Raw genomic sequence first — 22,993 nt, 5'->3', positions numbered from 1 at the left:
AAAGTCCAGAGTTGATAAATACCCTACAATGCCTCGGAAAGCCCAGCACCCAAAATGCCAGGATGCCAGAGAAGTTTAGCCAATGATCAGGATCCTGTGGCATTTTTGCCTCCAAGTGAGCCTTCTGGGTTAGAGAACCCCAAGAGCAAAAGGTCTGCACTTCAAAACAGATCCGCAGTTTTTGTGTCTGTTTTCTGTTATTGTGTTGGGCTTTGCTTGTTTTTCTGTTTGTTTGTTATTTTGTTGTTAATGTGGCCGAATTTGGTTCAGGACTTGCTTGCATTGTAACACATCACCCAGAAGTGAGGTTTTAAGAAAGGAGACTAGTTGCCCTCACCTATCTTTAATCATTGGAAAGCATGAATATTCAACAAAAAGAAGCTGATCCTTCTGAACAGGCAAATCACCTGGGTCAGGACAAAACAATGGGTATCTTTTAAATTTGCTTTATCATGTTAATATCCCTTTCAGTGCTATTAAATAAATAAAAAAGAAATGCAGTGAAAATGAAGCTAGTAAATTCCTCTGTTTTATTTAAAACAATGTGTAAACAAAAATTGTCTGATGCTACTGTTTGCTGAAAAACATGCCTGACAAGTGTGACAGCGTGTACATGCACATTCGATCCTCGAAGAGGCAGGCTGAAACTCAGAAGCAGTGCCACTGCCGGTGGGGAAGAGACTCTCCACACACACACACACACACACACACCCCACACACACACCACACACACACACACACACACACACACACCCACACACACACACACAAAGAAAGGCCTCTTCTTTTCCTCCCTTCTCCCTCCTCCCTCCTACTATCAGAGAGAAGCTTGTGTGGTAGAGAGCAGGTGCCCACAGCACAGGATCTCAAACTCCATAGGACATCAGAATCCCTTGGAGGGTCCTTAAAATGCAGATCACTGGGCCCCATTGCCAGGGTTTCTGATTCAGGAGGGCTGAGGTGGAGCCTGAGAATTTGCATTGTTAACAGGTTCCCAGATGCTCCTGGGCCTGGAAATACACTTTGAGAACCACTGCTTTGATTCTCAACCTTGACTGCACATTAGAATTACTTGGGGAGATTTTAAAAGGACAAAGACTTGACCTTACTAACCTAATCACAGGAGTAATATTCCAACCTATTCGTTGATCCCACTTAGATTGGGGGTGGGGGTAGATTACATGGGATATGTCCACAAGGGGGCAGGAATCTTGGGAGGCATCTGCCTACCACACCAAGGAACCTAACTCTGTAAGTTCGTTCATGGTGATCTCTGACTTCAAAGGTACCAATACTGTTCAGCTATTATTTTCTACCACAATGAGCCTGAGATTTGTGCATAATTAGACTATGTGTCAAGTCAGTTCATAACACTAGGATAGGAAACCAAAGGGGCAGACCTGCCGAACAACTTCTGAGCGCCATCCTAACCATTTGGGTGAATCAGTCCCCTTTTTCAGTAACAAAGACATTTGTAAGCCTCTCCAACCAAGACAGGTGGTACTTGATACCCAGAAGAGTAAAAAGAAGCCCATTTGCTCAATGATCTGTTCACCAAATTTGAACTACTTGTTCAATGACCTATTCCCAAATTATACCAACTTTACCCACTTATTAAAATTTATCCTAAAGAATATTCTGCTTAAATATATTCAACAAATTTAATATATTCTGTTCTACAGAGAAATTACTAACATTTTCCCCTTTTTATGAGAAGCAAAAAATACTTGCTAAGTGAGCAAATGAAAGATATTTCCATTATCTATACTTTTGAGCACCTCCTGCCTCAGGAGTCCAATTTAAATTATCCCTTCAGAAGAAATTATCAGAACAGTTAGGAACCTGGAATTCACACCCAACTGAAATATTTCTATGAACTACAACAGGTTGATTTGTACCCTGAGGAGGTGTCTTTACAACTGCATTATCCTTTAATTTACATGAATCTTCCCATTATATTTTTATTTTTTTATTGATTTCAGAGAGGAAGAGAGAGGAAGAGAGATTGAAACATCAATGAGATTCATTGATTGGCTGCCTCCTGCTCTCCCCCTCCTGGCAACCCAGGCATGTGTCCTTGACCATAATCAAACCTCAGACCCTTCAGTCTACAGGCCAACACTCTATCCACTGAGCCAAATCAGCTAGGGTTCTTCCTATTATTTTTTAAAGTTTTTACTCAAATTATGAGGATTATTCAGTCATTCATTTGTTGAATAAATATATTTTGAGTACCAATTATATGCCAGGTGCTCAATATGGAAAGACAACAGTAGACCTCATAAATTTCCTTTTTATGGCATTTTCAGTAAAGCAGAGACATGGATAGTCAACAAATAACCCCAAACAAATACATAATTGCAAGTTCTGATGATTAATAGGAAGGGAAAGTAGAAGAGAAAAATAAAACCATGTGGTTATGATAATTAAAGAATGGAAATCATGAGTTCAGACATTTTCTCTTTCCTTCTACCTCTAAAAAAGGAAATTAAGTCATTGTTTTGAAGACATATCTGCACTCCCATGTTCACTGCAGCATTATTCATCATAGCCAAGACATGGAAATAATCTGAGTGTCCATCAACAGGTGAATGGATAATGGAAATGTGATACAAATATTATTCAGCTATAAAAAATAAAATCCTGCTGAGACCGGTTTGGCTCAATGGATAGAGCGTCAGCCTGCGGACTGAAGGGTCCCAGGTTCTATTCCGGTCAAGGGCATGTAACGTGGTTGTGGGCACATCCCCAGTGGAGGGTGTGCAGGAGGCAGCTGATTGATGATTCTCTCTCATCGATGTTTCTAACTCTCCCTCTCTCTTCCTCTCTGTAAAATATCAATAAAATATATATTTTTTAAAAAATCCTGACATGCCTGGTGTGCTCAGTGGTTAGAGTGACAGCCTGTGCACCAAAGGGTCGACAGTTTGATTCCCAGTCAAGGTGCTCAGTTGCAGGTTTGATTCACACATGCAGGAGGCAACCAATTGATGTGTTTCTCGCACATCAATGCTTCTTTCTCTCTACCTTCCTCTATTCCTACCTTCCACTCTCTCTAAAAATCAATGGGAAAAATATCCTCCAATGAAGACTAACAAAAAAAATAAAATAAAATAAAAAATAGGTGGGTAAGCCTTAAAAAAAAGAAAAAAGAAAAAAAATTCTGTCATTTGCAAAACATGGATGGACCTTGTACTAAGTGAAATAAGTCACGCAGAGAAAGACAAATACTGCATGATATACTTATATGTGGAATTAAAAAAAAAAAAGCCATATTTAGAGAATCAGAGAGCAAAGTGATGGTTGCCAAGGGCTGGGGAATGGTTGAAATGGGAAATGTTAGTCAAAGGGCACAATCTTCTAGTTATAAGATGAGTAAATTCTGGGAATCTATTTTATAGTATGGTGATGACAGTTAACAATACTGCATTATATGCTTCAAAGTTGCTAAGAGAGACCTTACATGTCTCACCACTCACACAAAAAATGTAATTATGTGAGTGATGGATATGTTAAGTGACCTTACTGTGGTAATCATTTTGCAATACATATGTGTATCAAATCATCGCACTATATACCTTAAACTTACCCAACATTATTTGTCAATTTTATCTCAATTTATTATTGGGGGGGGGAGGAGGGAAGAAGCACCTACCTTCTGGAGAAATGCAAATAACAATTAGGAATGTGTCCACCTCTCTGAGGGATAAGGAATCTACTTAATCAAGTTTATTTCAGGAGTAAAAAAAATAAATAAGTAAATTAAAAAAAACCAAAAAAACAGGTCAGCTGCATGACTATGAGCTTCCACTCGCCTCCTTTCAACTAGAAAAAGCAGAGCCCTGGCAGTGCCCTCGGCGGTCCCACGTCTGTCTCCAGCTTCAACAGTGTTTGGACGGAACAGACCCAGGGACGCCCCTTCCTCCAGCCTCCGGCCACTCTCCTCTGTCTTATCCAGTCACCACTTCAGAACCACCTCCGGGACCAGCCAACACCCCGGGTTTTTGTCTACCTTAGCTCCTTATTGCCCAACAGCCGTGAGCTCCCAAACCCGTCACAGTTATTCACTGAGGTGGAGGCTGCGGTCAACCGCCTGGCCAGCCCGCACCTGCGGGCCTCGCGCACCTGCCTCTCTCTGGGCTTCTATTTCAACCAGGAGAGGTGGCTCTCGAAGGCGTGGGCTGCTGCTTCTCAGAGTTGGCAGAGAAGAAGTGCGAGGGCACTGGGCATTTCTTTTTTTTTTTTTTTTTTAAGCACTGGGCATTGCTTAAAGGTGCAAAACCAGCACGGTGGCCACATTCTCTTCCAGTACGTGCTGAAGCCTCCCCAGATGAGTAGGCAAAACTCAGGTTGCCATGGAGGCCACCCTGGCCTTGGAGAGGAGCCTGAACCAGGCCCTTTTGGAGCTGCAGGCCCTGGGTTCTATCTGCACAGAACCTCATGTCTGTGACTTCCCAGAGAACCACTTCCTGGGTGAGGAGGTGAAATTCATAAAAAAAATGGGCGACCACCTGACTAATATCCGCAGGCTGGCCTGCCCCCAGGCTGGGCTAGGCAAGTATCTCTCTCTTTTAAAAATATTTTTATTGATTTCAGAGAGGAAGGAGAGGGAGAGAGAGACAGATACAGCAATGATGAGAGAGAATCATTGATTGGCTGCCTCCTGCACACCCCACACTGGGGATTGAGCCCACAACCAAGTATGTACCCTGACTGGGAATCGAACTGTTGACCTCCTGATTTATAGGTCGATGCTCAACCACTGAGCTAGGCAAAAGGCTAGGAGCCTTTAGAGACCAGAGGCCTTTGAGAGGCGCCTCTACATCCCCTGGTGTCTGGCTGTTACCTGAGCCTCTCCCCGAAACTACTACTAGCCATTTTTTAACCACTCTGAAGCTCTCTTCCATGCATTGGATCAAATGAAACAATAAAGCTTTATGCTTGGGGGGGGGGGGGGGGGGAGGGGAGGAAAGAAAAACTAGAGCCCCACTAACTTGCCCCATCAATCTCTGTTGTAAAGTCAGCTACATAAGAAATGCTAAAATCCTTATAAATAAAAAAGTAGGGAAATCTACTCTGATTATATTTAATGCCCATTAAAACTGTGTATGAAAATCGAGACTCCCTCATGTTTAAATATTTACCAAACACAGATAAATCCTAGGTCTGAAATAGAACAGTATAATTTAGTTCAATTTCATTCACTCTAAAATAAGGATTCTCCACTGTAATTATCCAGGTAAAGTCAGTTACTCTCTAAAACCTTCCTTGATTCCCCCAGGCATGGTTATTAATAGTTATGTCCTTCCCTGTGCTCCCACAAGACTTCCATTACAGCTCTTTCCAGCATTGTACCATAAATATCCTGAGGTCTTTGAAATTACTTTTCCTGCTCTTACTCAGCTGAGGCCCATGAGAACAGCTTGGTCCTATACATTTGGGTAGCCTTCATACCCAGCAGAGTGCCAAGTTCACAATAATAAGACTCATCGAAAGTTTGAGTAAATAAATAAGAGGTCTCACATACATCAAATCTTATAACAAATGGAGGAGGGTGACATTTGACCTTCACTTGGGCCCTGAAGGAGGAATCGGCCATGCAGAGATCTATTATAGCATTCAAGAGAGAACTGCAAGTGCCAAGGTTTTCAGGGGAGGGGGGAAAAGATACAGAAAGAAGGCTACTGGGGAGAATGAAAGAGAGGGGAGAAGAGGAGGAGAGGAGAGCATGCAGAAAGTGAGTGAAGGCACATTCCGAGGGAGGAAACAGTGTGCTCTAGAGAAAGGGAGGAAATGTTGGTGAAACTGGCTGGAGCAGAAAGAACAATAGGCAGAGAGCCTGTAAGGCCACCCTCACAGGCTCATGCTTGTTGAGTGAGCCCTGGGGTTTTTTGACATGGACCCTGACCTGACCTTTAGAAAGCCTGTGGTGTGAGGGTTGAACTGAAAAGGGTGGAGGGAGAACCCCAAGTCAAGGGAACCAGGAGGGAGGCTATTGAAATGGTCACAGGGCTCCTCAGGCAGAGGCTGGATGAGAAGGAGGGGAGAAGCACAGAGATGAAAGTGCACAACATTTTTCAAAAACAGCATTAAAGATAGTCAAACCTATGGCTCAAAATAAATAGTTATTTTTTTGGAGCAGAGGCAGCAATGGGCCTACGCTGCTTTCATTTAAACCAATACTTGTCAGGAGGCAGGGACAGCGGCTGGCCAGTTGTACACTGCCCTTTATCTCTAGATCCAGGCCATTTCATTCCTCTGCCCAGAGTCTGAATAATAAATGTCCTCTTCCTCCAAAGAAAACAATGCCACTGAATGAGGTGAAAACATCAGAAATAGAACGGTTTGATTTTTATAGGCAGAGTTTCAGACAATGGATTAGAATTCATCTATTTCTTTCCCAGTTGACCCATCAGCCCAACTACCTGACCTTGAAAAGTCATTTTCTTTCTCTTTTCAGTACAATTTTAAAAATCGAAGTGTTTTTAGAATGGGAAAGCAAAACCTAGGAAGGAGGCTTGTAGCAAAGAAGAGTAATCCATCTGTTAAAAGAACCAGTGTTCTCCTGAAAAGACTGAAGGGGAATAGCGGAAGCCCACCCCGTGATGATTACGAATTATGCAGTGATGGGAAGGGAATTAACGTATTGGCACCTGTTACTCTTCAAATACTGAACCTGGTGTTATGGATTTAACAATGAATAAGATAAGTCAATCCCTGCCTTCAGGGTGCTCACGAATATATAGAAAAAAATCCCATATAGCGTGATGGGAGCAACAATATGAATGGCATAAGTTTGGGGAGCCAGAGAAGGTTCCCAGAGGCTTGAGTAAATAGGCATCATCCAAGGAAGAATATATCAGGACTCAGAAATCAGTATCTTTCAAGCTTCCACATCATGCTTCCTGATTTCAAACTATATTACAAAGATATAGTAACCAAAACAGTTTGGTACTGGCATACAAATAGGCACACAGACCAATGAAACAGGTTCAGAGCCCAGAAATAAACCTTCATACATATGATCATCTAATATTTGACAATGGAGCCAAGAATATTCAATGGGGAAAGGATAGTCTCTTCAATAAATGGTGTTGGGAAAACTAATCATTTGAAGAAAAATGAAATTGGGACCCTATTTTACACCACTCACAAAAGTTAATTTGAAGTGGATTAAAGACTTAATCTAAGATCTGATACCATAAAATTCCTCAAAGAAACATACAGTAAGAGTTCCTTGATATTGCCTAAACCGGTCTGGCTCAGTGGATAGAGCGTCGGCCTGCGGACTGAAGGGTCCCAGGTTCGATTCCGGGCAAGGGCATGTAACTTGGTTGTGGGTACATCCCCAGTAGCGGGTGTGCAAGAGGCAGCTGATCGATGTTTCTCTCTCATCGATGTTTCTAACTATCTATTCCTCTCTGTAAAAAATCAATAAAATATATTTATTGGGTCGGCAGATAAGTAATTGCGGGTTTCACACATATATGGCTTCAGTTGAATTTTTAGGTTTGCAGACGTAGTACAAATGTAAAACACATTTTGTTATTTGATAGTTGGCTATTCAGCTGTTAATCAGTAAAAAACGTTTTTTGATCTGTTTTGTAGTTTTTGTTTGGCGTTCGTTGAAAAATGGAAAATCAAAAGGAACATTTTTGTCATATTTTGCTTTTTTATTTCCACAAAGGGAAAAATGCATCCCAAGCTCATAAAAAGTTATGTGCTGTTTATGGTGACGAAGCCTTAAAAGAACGGCAGTGTCAAAATTGGTTTGCCAAATTTCGTTCTGGTGATTTTTCACTCAAAGATGAAAAACGCTTTGGTCGTCCAGTTGAAGTTGATGACGCCCTAATCAAAGCAATAATCAATTCGGACTGTCACAGTACAACACGTGAGATTGCAGAGAAGCTTCATGTATCACATACATGCATTGAAAATCACTTAAAACAACTTGGCTATGTTCAAAAACTCGATACATGGGTTCCTCACGAACTGAAAGAATCACAGTTAACGCAACGCATTAGCAGCTGCGATTTGCTAAAGAAACATAAGGAAAATGATCCATTTTTAAAACGACTGATAACTGGCAATGAAAAATGGGTTGTTTACAACAATATCAAGAGGAAAAGATCGTGGAGCAGGCCAGGTGAACCAACTCAAACAACATCAAAAGCTGATATTCATCAAAAGAAGGTTTTGTTATCAGTTTGGTGGGATTACAAAGGAATTGTCTACTTTGAACTCTTACCACCCAACCAAACGATCAATTCTGATGTCTACATTGAACAACTAACGAAATTAAACAATGCAGTTAAAGAAAAGTGGCCCGAATTGACAAATCGAAAAGGTGTTGTATTCCATCATGACAATGCAAGGCCACACACATCTTTGGTCACTCGGCAAAAATTAATGGAGCTTGGTTGGGATGTTTTGCCACATCCACCATATAGTCCTGACCTTGCACCATCTGATTACTTTTTGTTTCGATCTTTACAAAACTCCTTGAATGGTAAAAATTTCAATAATGATGATGATGTCAAATCGTACCTGATTCAGTTTTTTGCTAATAAAAACCAGAAGTTTTTTGAACGTGGGATTATGATGCTGCCTGAAAGATGGCAAAAGGTCATTGATCAAAATGGGCAATATATTACAGAATAAAGTTATTTAGTTCCATAAAAAATTGTCTTTGATTTTTTTAAAAATCCGCAATTACTTAGTTGCCGACCCAATAAAAAAGAGTTCCTTGATATTGATTTTGGCAATTTTTTTTTAGATTTGATTCCAAGACCAAAGGCAACAAAAAAGCAAAAACAAACAAGTGGGACTACATCAAACTAAAAAGGAAACCAAACTCAAAAGTACTGTTCTAAAATGGGGGAAATTGTCTTGAGAAGATGTGCATCCTCTTATTTATGTAGATGTTCAAACTCAGGGGTGTGACAGAGGGGCTCAAAATGGCTGTCATGTGGAATGGATAACTTAAAGCTTCCTGTCAAGCCTGACATGCTGTGACTCTCCATTGAAGATACCTGTAAGGCTTGCTCCAATGCTCTCTCTATCCCTACGAGCTCCCTGCCCAGGGAGTATATATTAAGAAACAGCAGGCAGCATCATAAAAAACAACAACCCAGGACTTGAGGAATGCAATCAGATTGCAATTTTGTGTCTCACACTTTTCCTTCAAACTGCATTCAGTGAGATAAAACTCAGGCAATCTCGTGATTTTCTGACTACTCTCTGATCAAAAGTCTGATGAATATGTTGAGCTGCTAACTAAATAGTATCAATCCAGTGATTAAAAAGTCCAGTCTCCTGTAACAGTAACCAAAGCTGCTAACTCCTTTGAAAACAAGACTTTCCCTTTCTTCCCCAGGAGGGCAGGGGCTGGAGGAAGGGGGAAGGAGTGTGGTAGCTTGTCAAGGTCAGTCTTCGATGCCCTCAGTGCAGGGAAAGGCATGATCAGGTGGATAGGGAAGATAAAAATAGCAGAAACATTTTATCTATCAGGTTGGGAAGGTATTTTGTTTGTTTTTTGGGGGGAAAGGCAGTTAACATTGTTTTCTGGGGCAGTTCACAGATAGCTCTCACAGGCCATGACCTTGACCCTGACGAAAGCCTGCTGATCTAGTATTACTCTCTCCTCTGCCCTTGGGAATCCAGAAATACAACTTTGGCTTATCTTTTATTGAGGCCACTTCTTCCACCTTAATAATTCTACTCAGAGTGAAGGCCAATCCCCAAGCAGAAACAATTCTCCTTTGTTTTGCTGCCCCATCAACTAGACAGCCCAGGTTTCACCCTCTGATATGCTGGTTGGAACAGTAGTGTGGTGTCAGACAACAACAGGTCTGTGTGTTCCCTAAACTCCTTCATTTGACAAGGTGAAGGAGAAGCTCCCCTCAACCTTCCTCCTTAGATAGGGAAGGACTCCCAGCACAGCCACACTCTCTCTAAAGAAATTCCCTAACTCTCCATCCTCTCCACCTTACTATAACCTTGATCTGGTTTGGGGTCTGGTGAGCTGTGCCTTTCAACTTATCTTCTCTGTAACTTCTGCATATGGCCTAGAATCTCCTTTAGAATGTATGTTGTTGCATTAATAGAAACTTCCCAAATAAGACTCTGTTTAATTTTCAGTGACCAGGTAGGAAAGAAATGACAGAATTTATTAATAGCTATGTAAGTGCTTGATGCTCCAATGTTCAGCCCCTGTAAGAGAATAAAGAATTCAGAGCAGGCCTGAAGCACCTTGATTCCTCTCCACCGAATCTCTTCCTCCTCCGCTCCCCAAATGCAGAGGTGGATGTTCATCATCACAGTGCAAGAAAGACCAAGGTGAAACAGCACCCCACAATGACCAGAGGAAGTGGAGCAAATCAAACCACTAAAAGACCTTATTGATCCCAAACCTGGTGCTGAGTATCCAGGCATCTTCCTGTGGGATGAGGACAGTAGACAAGGTCAGGTTGTCATCTGACCTTTCAACCATTCTTTGGACCAGGAAGTGGAAGAGGAACAGGTAAGAGGACCCACCAGGCATAGATTCAAGAAGTGAAAGAAAAAGAGGATGGCTTGGTTCCTGCCACTGAGTAATTCAAAGCTTCCCAATTGGCCAAGTTCCGTGCCAAGAATGGGCTACAGGTGTGCAAGAATGGGCTCAAACCCCCAAGCCTTTGGGGCTGCTGGAGATCCCAAACTGGTCACCTCTGGCCTAAGCAGCCTTTCTTTGGGCTCTGCAGAGGGTGGCCAAGATGAGCGAAATCTGTCAGGACATCCCACAGTCCCTGCAGGCAGGAGTATCACAAGCACCACTGAACACTGATTCGGCTCCAAGTGCTGGGCAGGGCCAAGGAGAAGCCCTTGCACCTGAACAGCCAGCCATGCTGACAGCTGGACATGAAGCCCAGACTGCCCAGTGAAGACAAGTGGCCCACGGGTCCTCCGGAGGAGCACAGTGCACACACAGCCTAAGGTGCCACCTGGCTTTGTCAGAGGAGGGGCAGCAGGAAGGCTAAGCTCCTGAGATGGCCTTCTCATGGGGATTTCTGCCTGTTAATAATGGATGTGTCCTTTCAATGATGACTGCTCTAATGATATGCGACAGTTTGCATATTAGTCACCTTAATGTTTTAAATGATAGATATAAAAAAGTTCAATTAGATTTTAAAAACATTTGCATTATCACAAGAAATTTCAACTGTAAATTTATCAATAAGAGAAAAGGATAGGCTGAAACCGGTTTGGCTCAGTGGACAGAGCGTTGGTCTGCGGACTGAAGGGTCCCGGGTTGGATTCCGGTCAAGGGCATGTACCTTGGTTGTGGGCACATCCCCGATGGGAGTGTGTGCAGGAGGCAGCTGGTCCATGTTTCTCTCTCATCAGTGTTTCTAGCTCTCTATCCCTCTCCTTTCCTCTCTGTAAAAAAATCAAAATATATATTTTTTTAAATAAGAAAAGGATGAGCTGCTATAGTCTTCAAATATAACTGCAACTAGTATGAATTTTGGAACAGTTGTAAAACAATGTTTAAATATGATTTAATGTAAAGTTACTCACTGGTGGTGAATGTCCAAAATTTGAAGAGATCATAATTAACAACTTTTGATAAGGACTGAGTATAGCCATTTCAAGCATCAACTTGATTTTTTTTAAATATATATTTTATTGATTTTTTTACAGAGAGGGATAGAAAGTTAGAAACATTGATGAGAGAGAAACATCAATCAGCTGCCTCCTGCACACACCCTACTAGGGATGTGCCTACAACCAAGGTACATGCCCTTTGACCGGAATCGAACTGGGACCTCTCAGTCCGCAGGCTGACTCTCTATCCACTGAGCCAAACCGGTTTCGGCTTGATTTTTTTTTTTAATAAGTTGCATTTTCAGAAGCACACTTATTTTTTCATTTAAAACATTGACTCTGTTTGGATGTTTTACTAGTATGCAATCCTAATATATTTCTCAAATTTTAATTTCCCTTGTATTTACATGATAAGAAAAATGATTTTTTTTTCCCACTCTCTTTTTTCATAGATGCCCCAGAACTCCTTCAGGTACCTATAATGTGCTGTAAGAACATTCTCATTTTCTCTATGAGCCATGACACAGCGGTAATCCCCTGCATCTGAGCATATGGTGTAACAATCAGCTTAGGTAAGGGCTCCTTCCAGCACTATCTTGAACTGGGTAAGAAAGCTTAGGGAAATTTCACTTGGAGGAAATCGCATCAATGTGCATATTTTTAAGTTTGCATACTTTATCAAGAACATATCCACTTACATATTGTGTCAAGGATGTTTCCTAAAATATCTGATCCTCAATTATGGATCTCACTCTCAAGATTCTTGCAAGAATTTCATCTTGAGAGGACTGTGTGTAGATACTTCAAGCCTCAGGCTCTGCCCTCCAGTGGGAAGACACAGAACAATCTGGGGGCCCAGCACTCTCCCAGGTGTGGATATGACCAAACCACATTTTCCAATCTGGGCATTTGGCCACTTTAAAAAAACAAAAACAAGTTAATCTAATTTTAGCATATCTTTTAAAATACATTCTCTACTAACTCTTTTAACTTATTTATAATGTTTTATCTTTTTCCTCCTAATCCCACCTCATTGTAGAATGGTAGATGGGAGGTACTCAGATTTTCAGAAAAGACATCACATAGATGACCCAGGTCAGAGGCACTGTAGTAGGCTCAGTCCTCAGGAAGCCTTGCTGAGGGTCTCGTTGTCCAAATGCTTGGTGCCAGGCGCTCACACATGTTACTGCTAGTCATTACTCTGACCCTCTAATACAGGTATTAGCAGATCTAGCTTATAGATAAGGACACAGGCTCAAAGTGATTTAGCAATTGCCCAAGGCCACGTCTCTAGTGATGGGTATGTCAGGAGTTATAGTCAAATCTGGCTGTGAACTGTGCTCTTTCTATTCCTACAGTGCTTCTAAAATTTTAACATGCTTATCAGTCTTAAAATGCAGATTCTGATTTAATAGGTTTGGGATGGGGCCCGAGAGTCTGCATTTCTAACAAGCTCCTGGGTGAGGTGGTTGCTGCTCCCCAGACCACACTTGAGTGAAATGTGCACAAGGCCTTGGCCAGGCCCCTCCGGGTACACTGGAATCCAGGAGGCGCCCCAGAGAGAGCTGTCGAGGTTATCATTTATGCTCATTTCGTTTGCTTTCGCTGACTGGCTTTTGATCAGGGTTCCAATAGATGGCTAGCAAGAGCTAATTACAATCCCAACTAATACACTGTGTCAGTGTTATTCATTAACAAATTATGTTCCTGACAAACTGCTCTAGTGTGGTACCCTAAGTACTGTAATTAAAATCTTAGAAAGTTGCATGTGGGCCTAATTGATTTCCTTAATGTATTACTCAGACTAAACATGCCATTATTTTTGTGTCTTGATGTTTATGAAGGGGCAAACTACTGCTGCCACCCAGGCAGCAGAGGGACAGCCTCTGGGTGAGCGGGGGAGCTTGCCAGCTCTGGGGGCCTGCTCACTTCCCCAGCAGTGCCACACGAACAACGTTCAAATGACAGTGGTGGCTGCTCTCTGCCAGAAAAATTCACACAGAAAAGAATGGAGGATAATTGGATTTGTGTGTTTATAATTTGTGCATCCTCCTTGGATTTTCAAACTTTGGGAATGCCATGAAGACTCTCTAGAACCCATGGAGAAATGGAGAGGCGCTTCCCCAGGAATTCATGGCCCCATGGCACAGAGGCTCTCCCTTTCGGCACCAAGCACCAGAGGGCAGACAGGGAGGGCGAACTGAGGACAATGTCTACACTTTATCTGAAGTCCTATATGATGCAGACAAGTCCAAGTGTATTTGGCAAATCTGGAATAATAGGGACAGCCAATACCTATACTGAAAGCCACTGAATTAGACTGTCTGTAGTCATTCCTTCATGTGTTTGACAGCCTCTTAATGAGTACCTAAGATGGGCAAGGCCTGGGTGAGGCAGTGCTTGGCATAAACAAACAAACAAAAAGCATGCAAAATAAGCATAATCATAACAGCAGAAAACATGTATTACCTGCAGGCACTGTTCTAGAAACCTTAAACATATTAATTCCTGCTCAGTTCCTATGAAATAGGTACTCTTATTATTCCTGTTTTACAAATGAGAAAACTAAGACAATAGAGAAGGTATGGGACTTGCCTAAGGTTGCACAACCAAGATTTAGATCCAAGCAGCGTGGCTGACTCCTTACTTGAACCATTGTGCTATCCTGCCTCTCTTAAGTATAATAATGATAGTTGATGAGGACTTAGCATGTTCTTATGAGTGATTCTATACTCACAGAATCCTAATGATGTAGGTACTGATTTTATCCTCATTTCACATTGAGGAAACTGAGGCACAGAGAGGTTGCTTAACTGCCCCAAGGTCTCATGGTTGTAAGTGGCAGGTTCATTATTTGAGCCGAGGCCCTGAACTTGTATTTTTAACCTCCATGCTTCTTAGATAGAACTAGCAGAGATCTGAGGAGTCATATAGGGATTTGGGGCCTGCACAGGTCAACCAATGTAAGTAAACTCCAGGTGAGCTTGCTCCGTATTTCGAACAGATGGAGAGGAAGGTCCAGGTAAAACGTGCAGAGCTGGGACGTGAAGGCAGATGGTCTGATGCCCAAGGCTGCCCTGATCTCTGTATCATCATGCCTCTTGTACACCTGCAGTTCTCCAAGGCTGTTTCCCTGCCCTCTGCCCCACTGATCCTCCCTCAGCCTCCAACACAACAGGATGGATCACAGTGTTCCCGGACCTTCTTAACAGCTTAGTAATACGTTCCATTATTTACTATGCAGTACATGTTGAAAAAACTGAAATGTGATTAATTCTGGAACTTCCCTTTCACTTTTTATGAGGGCACACATCAAAAAATGCAAATTATAGCCTGGCTGGCATGGCTCGATGGTTGAGCATCGACCTATGAATCATGAGGTCATGGTTCAACTCCTGGTCAGGGCACTCTGGGTGGCAGGCTTGATCCCCAGTGAGGGGGCATGCAGGAGGCAGCTAATCAATGGTTCTCTCTCTCTCCCTCTTCCTTCCTCTCCGAAATCAATAAAATATATTTTTGAAATGCAAATTATAAAAGGCAGACATTTCTCACATTTTCTGATTTTTAAAAATTAAAGTGTCAGTTGTGTGGTCTTTTGGAAAAATTGGGCTATTGTGTTTGCTGGCACAGGAGATGGGGCTTTTCAACAGGTTGTATCTCACACTGAACAGCCACACTCCATGAGAACGCCCATTACCCGCTGGCTGCCCTATGCATGATGGGCCTCCCTGGTGTTTTCAAGCTCTCGCCTTGGTTCCTGAACCACAACTTATTATGACTCATCCCCACTAGCCTGAGTCACTTCCTATGTCGCTGGTTCACCAGCTCCTTCATCACAAACTCCACAATTTCTGCTTCTCTCAGAAGAGTGCCTTTGTGTACCCCTGACATAGGCCTCCAGATCATTCCACCCTGAGACTTCTGCCACGGGCATCATAAATTCCCTTCCTCCAGTTTCTGGGAATGAGCTACCCGCCATCCTTGGTGAGCTCCTGCTTTGAGCTGTTTCCACTCATTATTAAGCACATTTTCCTCTCGGGTAAACCAACTGGCTTTTCATTCACCCCTTTTTACATATAATATTCTTTAACTGTTTTTAATGCTTATATAATATATACTTATATTTTAATATTAGCAGCCAATACTGTAAAAATTTTTATCACATTACTAAGCAAAAACTGAATTTAAATTCAAAGAATCATGTAGACAGACTATTCATCCCTGCAAATTCCATTGTCAATTCTTATGCAGGATCTTGGCATACCGATGACTTGGCTAATAAAAATGCCTTCTGAAGTTAATAATCGCTCCCGGGCAGTGGTACCTTCCAACAAGAGAGTTCTTAAAAACACCTGACAGAACTCGGTTACCTATGACAGATTTTCCCCTCTATCAAGTCACCGTCTGCAAGCAGAGATGGAGGCAATGCAATCATCAGAAAAGCTTCAGCCACTCTTTTCAATGCATTTGATATATAAGAAAACATCTGGTTTATGGGGGGAATTTTCAGATACAGAATACTTGTGAGACAGACATGATGCCAGTACCTAATAAAGACAGAATTTCTTTGTTCTTTTCTTTCTTTTTTCTGGAACTGCCGTTGGGAGGTTTCTGGCAGTTTTTAGTTTTGGGAGGTTGAGAGAGCTCTCGGAATCTTTGGAACAGATAGATTCCTTTGGTTTGTGCAAAATTATTAGAATTGGTCCTGTAGTTATTCAAATACAGGGTGGGGCAAGAGTAGGTTTACAGTTATTCATATGGAAAATAATATATTAATTAATAAATAATCATGCAAGAATAAACTCTCATGTATTCACAACTATAAACCTACTTTTGCCTCACCCTATGTAAAGCAAGTGCCTACCCATTGTCCTTGGCGACTACAATGAAATCACCATAAACCTGAATGATGCTGCAGATTAAGATGCCAAGTGTCCTGCCCACTGATGTTGGTGGGCCATGTTCAGCCAGAACCATGCCCAGAAGCTCATGCCTACATGGGAATCTAGAGTAGGACCACTGTTATCTAAGGGGTATTTAAAGAGTAAATGTTACCAACCTTTTGAAATATATTATCAGCTACTTGAGTTTGTTCACAACTTTCTTGGCACACATTTAAAAAAAAAAAAGACAACTTAGAGAATATTTCATATTTTACATAATATTCTAGTAAACACATGCCAAAAAAATCTAATACAAAAGTTTCATGAAGGAATATTTATCCTTATTACATATAATGCTGATATTTCTATATATGTATATATACCATATCATTGTTTTAACTTTGGTCGTGTCCTACTGAATTCATATTAGGACCTCTTAATGGGTCATCATTTGCAGTCTGAAAAACATCCAACTATTGTGATTGCTTTACCTGGGACTCAGAGTCAATCTGTGGCATCCAAGAGATCTGTGGCCTTCGGCTTTGAAGTTCAGGGACCTATAATAATGTTAACAGTTGACTTTAAAAGTTTCCAAATAGGCCTGCTAGCTAATTCCAGCTTTAACTCTGGGGGCACCTGGGATGGTTGGGGGGCACTCTCATCTGCAGTTCATCCTCCGCTGCTTCTGCCATCTATATCTCAGCCAATTGTCTAAGCTCTGCCAATTTGCACTCAGAATGTCAAAAATGAGTTTTTATGGTGGAAAGTGCTGTCCTGTTGAGCAGCAAAAAAATGTCAGAAATAGGCTCCTATTAGTGAAATTAAAAGTATTCTTTGTCAAATATAAAAAGAACATTCGTAATGAAGATGTTTCTAAGACTACTTAAAAGGAAATTTTTAATACGTGAACTGGCTAAGGTATCTCTACCCTTGTACAATTAGGGTGTCAGAATCCACAGAACTGGGCAGCTAACAGCCTCAGGGAAACATGATTGTGCTAAAAGGCTCCACATGCACCCACAGCATAGGACCACTGAAGTGAACTATCCTTGTCTGATAGCGACAGAGAGGGTGACAGGATCCTGCCTCTGTAGACTTGGCTTTTGTCTCCAGTGAACCATCCGAAAGGCCAGAGGCTGTAACTTCAGCAAACTTCCAGAATAGATAGCGTGAGCTATTTTGTGCCTGCTTGCTAGTGAATGTGTGTTCAGCACATGTTTGCCACATGGCAAAATCTGGTCTGAGACTGGCTTTCATTATAACAGAGTAGGGAGGTTACATGGAAGTGTCCAACTATTACCCACCTCAAACATCCTTGGGGTGACTAGTGTTATTTAAAAAAAAAAAAAAAAAAAAATCTAAGGGCTGTGATTACCAAATGGATTAAATTCAGTTCATAGCCCCCTTCTACACTTGCAAATCTATGTGGAGATCAAGGGATGCAGAGAATCAGGTTACTGTGGGAATGGATGACAAACACGGCCAACAGAACAGATATGTAGAGCAAGTGAGTGTCCTCTCAACTCTCAGAATTCATTGGTGAGGAAAGCTCAGCAGAGGACGAATCTTCAAAGGATGGGGACTTTGGGCCATTTTACTTTTGATCATAAAAGGGAATATGACCTTATTTGGTAAGCAGAGGCTGCTGAGTCCTGAAAACCATAAGACACATTTGGAATCACAGTATATAACAAGAAGGATTTTGTTGACGTTCCATTCTATTTAAAGGTTGGTGTTTTAGTTATGAAGTTCACTGTCTCAGGATAATAATGTGGCAGGGAAAATGATAGGACTCCATGTAAGTCTAAGATACATCCACTGATGAATTTCAGACCTTCCTGATGAGTCAGACGAAGGGACAGGCCATATCTGAATAACCATAAGGAAGGGGCTTTGTGAATTATGGGGCTATTTGGACGGGAGCTGGTGGAAAAGGCTTGACTACTGATATCTAAGGGGTATTTAAAGAGTAAATAATACCAACTTTTGAAATGGAGAGCACAGTGCTGCCATCCCAGGCCCTGGCATCAGGAACGGTCCTGAGGCATGACCACTGAGGCACTTTTCAGTCAGTGAGCACTGACTGTGTCAGCCAGAGAGACAGGATTTGAGATCAGTGTTTGCCGACTCATACAGTTTGGGGCAAAAGCCAAAAACTTTTGGTCATTACCCGCACTGAGCTCCACCGTGCCTATTTATGGAGCAAGAGTTAAGAAAACTTGGATTAAATTTGGGAATCTGGGAATCACATTAGAATCGTGGTGATTCTGGATTATCCTTTTAAAACAGAGTCTGTGAGACACTGCCCCGAGGCTGGTGCTGCCCCTGGCCCGTGGTCACCCTGCTTCTCCACCTCGGGTGGGACTTAGCCAGCCAGAGTGCCACATCTCATGCACCGACCTTCCAGGCAGCTCCAGGCCCTGGGGACCCCTGTCTGGCTGCTTATCCAGCCCACCAGCCGCACACATCCCCAGAGCCAGGCCTAGGGTGGGTGGCTACTAGGTGTGGCAGAGGTGAGCTCGGTGGCATCACCATAGCCATGCCAGCTGGTGGTACAGCTCGGTCAGAAGTACCAGATTGTGGTGGTTGGTGGCGCAGTGTGGGCAAGTCGTTGCCCACCATCCAATCCATACCGTCCTATTTTGTAATGGATTATGATTCAACCATCAGATCCCTACACACAGCAGTGTGTGATAGATGACAGAGCAGCCAGGCTAGGTATTCCAGACAGAGCAGGACAAGAGGAGTTGGAGCTCTGAGAAACAGCATATGAGAAGGTTTCCTATAGGTCTTTTCGGTCACAGAGGCAGTATTGAAGAATTCTGTAACTTTCAAAGACAGATTGTCAGAGAAAAGGATTGTGATGAGTTTCCAATGATTTTAATTGGTAACTACGCAGATGTGAATGATCAAAGACAGGTGACACAGGAAGGACAGCAGTGAGCACACATCTGAAGGTGACTTACATGGAGGCATCAGCAAAGGTTAGGATGAATGCAGATCAAGCTCTGCATCAACCTGCCCAGCAAAGAAAGAAATTTCAAAATCAGGAAAGTCCTCTTTCACCAGAACCAATGCGAAAAGAAAAAGACAAGAAAGGCTGCATTGTGTCATTTTCTCAGAATCTCTTGATTTTTAGCTACCAACTGCCAGGAAAAGCCCTCATCTTCTCCTTCTCTCCGTATGGTTTATGTCACGTTGGTACCTTTCTGGCCTTAGATAAACAGTCCCTCTGGTAGCCTTAGACCAAGAAGCTGACTAATCCTTTCCATGAACTAATTCCCCATGGTCATTTCAAGACAGACATAAAGGGAACACTAAGACAACTCCAAAGATCACCTGATTATTTTAATACATTTATCTATATATACAGACACAGCCTTTTTCAAGGACTCACATTTTAATAGGGAAGAATAAAAATTGGAGTCTGAGCTGTTTGCCAAGCTGAAGTCATAAGTTCTGAAATCATTTTAACTTCTGGAATCATATTGACCACTATTATTTTAAATAAAGACATAGGAAGTTTCTTAAATGTGAATTTTTGCCTATCTCTATAACTCTTGCTGTCACCTTCAGTTACCTCCAATACACTAAACTGAATCCTCAAAAGTGAGACATTGCAGACCTTTACTGATGCTACAGCCTTTGTTTTCCAGTAGCCAAAATAATGCCTATTGTATTTATAAATTAAAGACTCATTTAAAAGCCTTATTACTCCTACTCTTAAAGATGATTATATTCTCTGTGGCCAAATATTTGAACTCATTCTGGACTTAGGCATTTCAATATTCTTGGTTTTCTAATTTAACTCTTTCCACAACCATGTTGAGAGTAAAAATAATTTATTTATGGGAGGCAAGCTATCAATGTATCTCTCTCCCTCTCTCTCTAAAATGAAAAACAAATAAACAAACAAAAAAACATATCCTTGGGTGAGGATTTTTTTAAAAGGGAATCCATTGGATCATGTAACTGAGCAGTTTAAGAGTATACATGGATTCAGGTAGGATTTGATGCAAAATTTACATAATATTGTTGCAAAGGAGCTGAAGAAATTGATGCAAGGCAGGAAAAAAACAACACCCAGATATATATCATGCCAATATTTAAAATGTTTTGTCTATATGATAAATGGAAAAAAAAATTATTTTCATTTCTCTAAGCAATTGGTTGAAGTGGGATTTGAACACAAGTCAGTTGACCCTGAAATGCATATTCTCTTACCAATATCCTTCCTATACCGTATCTTTCACATCAGTTTCATTTGGAATGCTGAAGTATAAAAAGGCAGAAACATCAAAGAAAATACTGTCTATCCGATCTATAAAGATGGCAAAAGACTTAGAAATTCCACCTGGGAAAACTTAATGGAAATGGGGATTGTTTTTCTCATTGCTAAATTTGTAAAGGCTATGAAATAATGTAACTTCTCAGGAATCTTTAACTGTTTAGCTGTTGCCTTTTATTGAGGAAGAATCATGAAAGGATTCTGACCAGCTGGTAGAGAGGAAAAGGATTGAATCGAAACTAGAGGGAATCACAATTACATTTCTCAACAGATAAAGGTACAACACAGGGATGGGTGAGTAGACATATATTGTCTGCCTCTGCATCTCCCCAGTTCCTGTGGTCCTGATGGATCCGTAAAAAACGATGCTTCTCTCCTCCCAGTGCGAAAGTGGTCAGGTGGCCCAGGCTGACCAATCAATATTCTCATCACTCAGGTCCTGGTGAAAGGCTCAAAGACATGCATGTGATAGGAGCAGAGCCATGATTAGTGAAAAAGGATTAGAAAAGATATTATATTTAAGAATATTTAAGGATAAACACCCAGATCCCAAAAGAGAATAGGAAAAGCAGAAAACAATATAAAATATTAGTTACCAAGTAATTTTAGTAGAAAATAATAGAATATGACATGCAATCGTGCAATTCTCCTTTGCCAGTCCATCAATGCACATGTAAGTAGAATCTTCCCTGGGACTTTTCTGCCAGAGTAATCAGAATACCTCTTTTCCCTTGGGGTTGACATCCAGTGGCATCCCTGAACTTCCAAGTCATGTGAACCAATAATGTCTATTTTGCCTGAGCTGATGTGTTCAGAGTTCTGTTTTCTAACATGAAATTTTCACCAACACACCAGCTCACACTCATGTTTGTTGTAATTCCTTTTGTGAGTCTATTTATGTGAGATGCCTTGTGGGCAGGAGGATGGCCAGCTGAACTCCTCTAGAAATCAGTCCCTTTGCACCAGGGAACCCATAGTGAGTGTAATAGAAATAAAAAGAAATGCAGGGCGAGTGTGATTCTCACTTCAGATTCTGGGACGTGCATTCACGGCCCCCACAGTCCATAAATATGACCCCAGAACTATTAGGAGAGAGACATCTAAGTGATTTACAATGTGCAATAGATAAAACCACAATCCTTTTTCCTTTGTTGCATGAGAAATCAAAAGTTGATTCCTATTTACCATCCTTCACATAAGCCCGATTCTGGGCCACGTTATCCGCTGTCATTTGACCGGACAAAACAGTGCTTTTTAAATGTTCTTTGTAATACTCATCCAATAGAGCAAATTTATCAACCTAGATGTGAGTTGGAAGCAAGGTTGTAATGAATAAACACTAGCTGCAGCAAATTGAAGCCTTTCTGAGAGCCTTTATAACTTGGGGCTTCGGGGAACAGACAAAGGATCTGAGCCGAGTCTCTAACCTGGATTCCACGGAGAAGGGGAAAGACCACAAGCCACAGTACAAATGCCACCGCCTGTGGAGCTGCACGTTTTATCCCACTTTATCCTCACGACTGTTTTGTAAAGAAGGCATTTGTAATTCGTGGATATTCACACAGAAAAATGGAGACTCACAATGGTCAAGGTTTGTCCAAGGTCATAAACTGGTACTTGTGGGATCTAGGAGTCAAGCTCAGGTCTGGCTTGTCCAAGGCCTGTGCTCTTCTCAAAAGCCCATGTTTTACCCCACACGCGATGTGGCCATCTACAGCTGGGTTTATTAACAGGTTTGCATTTAAGGCATTCCTTTAAGAACTAGACTTCTAGGCAAGACCTCTGAAGAAATCAAATCACCCCCACAATTTTTACAGTATGGTTTGGTTTTCTTTTCTACAAGGATGCTCTTCTACAGAAACTATTTACTGCCTTGAAATACTCTCTTATCAAATCTCAGTTCAAAGGCTGTGTATGACCCAGCAAACAAACATCTTTCTTATTCTTCGCCAATGGCTCAACAATGCATTCCTCCTGCTCACAAAAAAATCATATCCTCATCTATGGTATAACGCATGATACACCCAATCCATCTTATAGTTCCTGCCCTAATTGTATGTATCCTTAACTAAAATGTTTACATAGTTGTGACAGGATCCATTTTGCTACTTTTGCAGTATCCACACATTCCCCCTCTCCATGAGTCTGCCAAAGATATCCTGTAATTAATTACCTGCCCAGCTTCCCTCCCTAGGAGACACAAGAAAATAAAAGAATTCCTCTAATTATTTTGTGC

General features: G+C 41.6%; 1 protein-coding gene and 1 pseudogene across 1 annotated transcript in view; one reads left to right on the top strand and one right to left on the bottom strand.

The window, feature by feature from the left end:
* Window positions 1–22,993, bottom strand: part of LOC118716214 (U3 small nucleolar RNA-associated protein 14 homolog A-like) — a 72,091-nt gene that overhangs the window by 20,084 nt on the left and 29,014 nt on the right. The gene's annotated exons all lie outside the window — the stretch shown is intronic.
* LOC118716684 lies at window positions 17,935–19,708 on the top strand (annotated as a pseudogene).

This window comes from Pipistrellus kuhlii, unplaced genomic scaffold, assembly GCF_014108245.1.
Source record: "Pipistrellus kuhlii isolate mPipKuh1 unplaced genomic scaffold, mPipKuh1.p scaffold_m20_p_12, whole genome shotgun sequence".
Lineage (NCBI taxonomy): Eukaryota > Metazoa > Chordata > Mammalia > Chiroptera > Vespertilionidae > Pipistrellus > Pipistrellus kuhlii.
The sequence above is the reverse complement of the archived record's forward strand: the minus strand, read 5'-3'. Positions and strand labels throughout refer to the sequence as shown.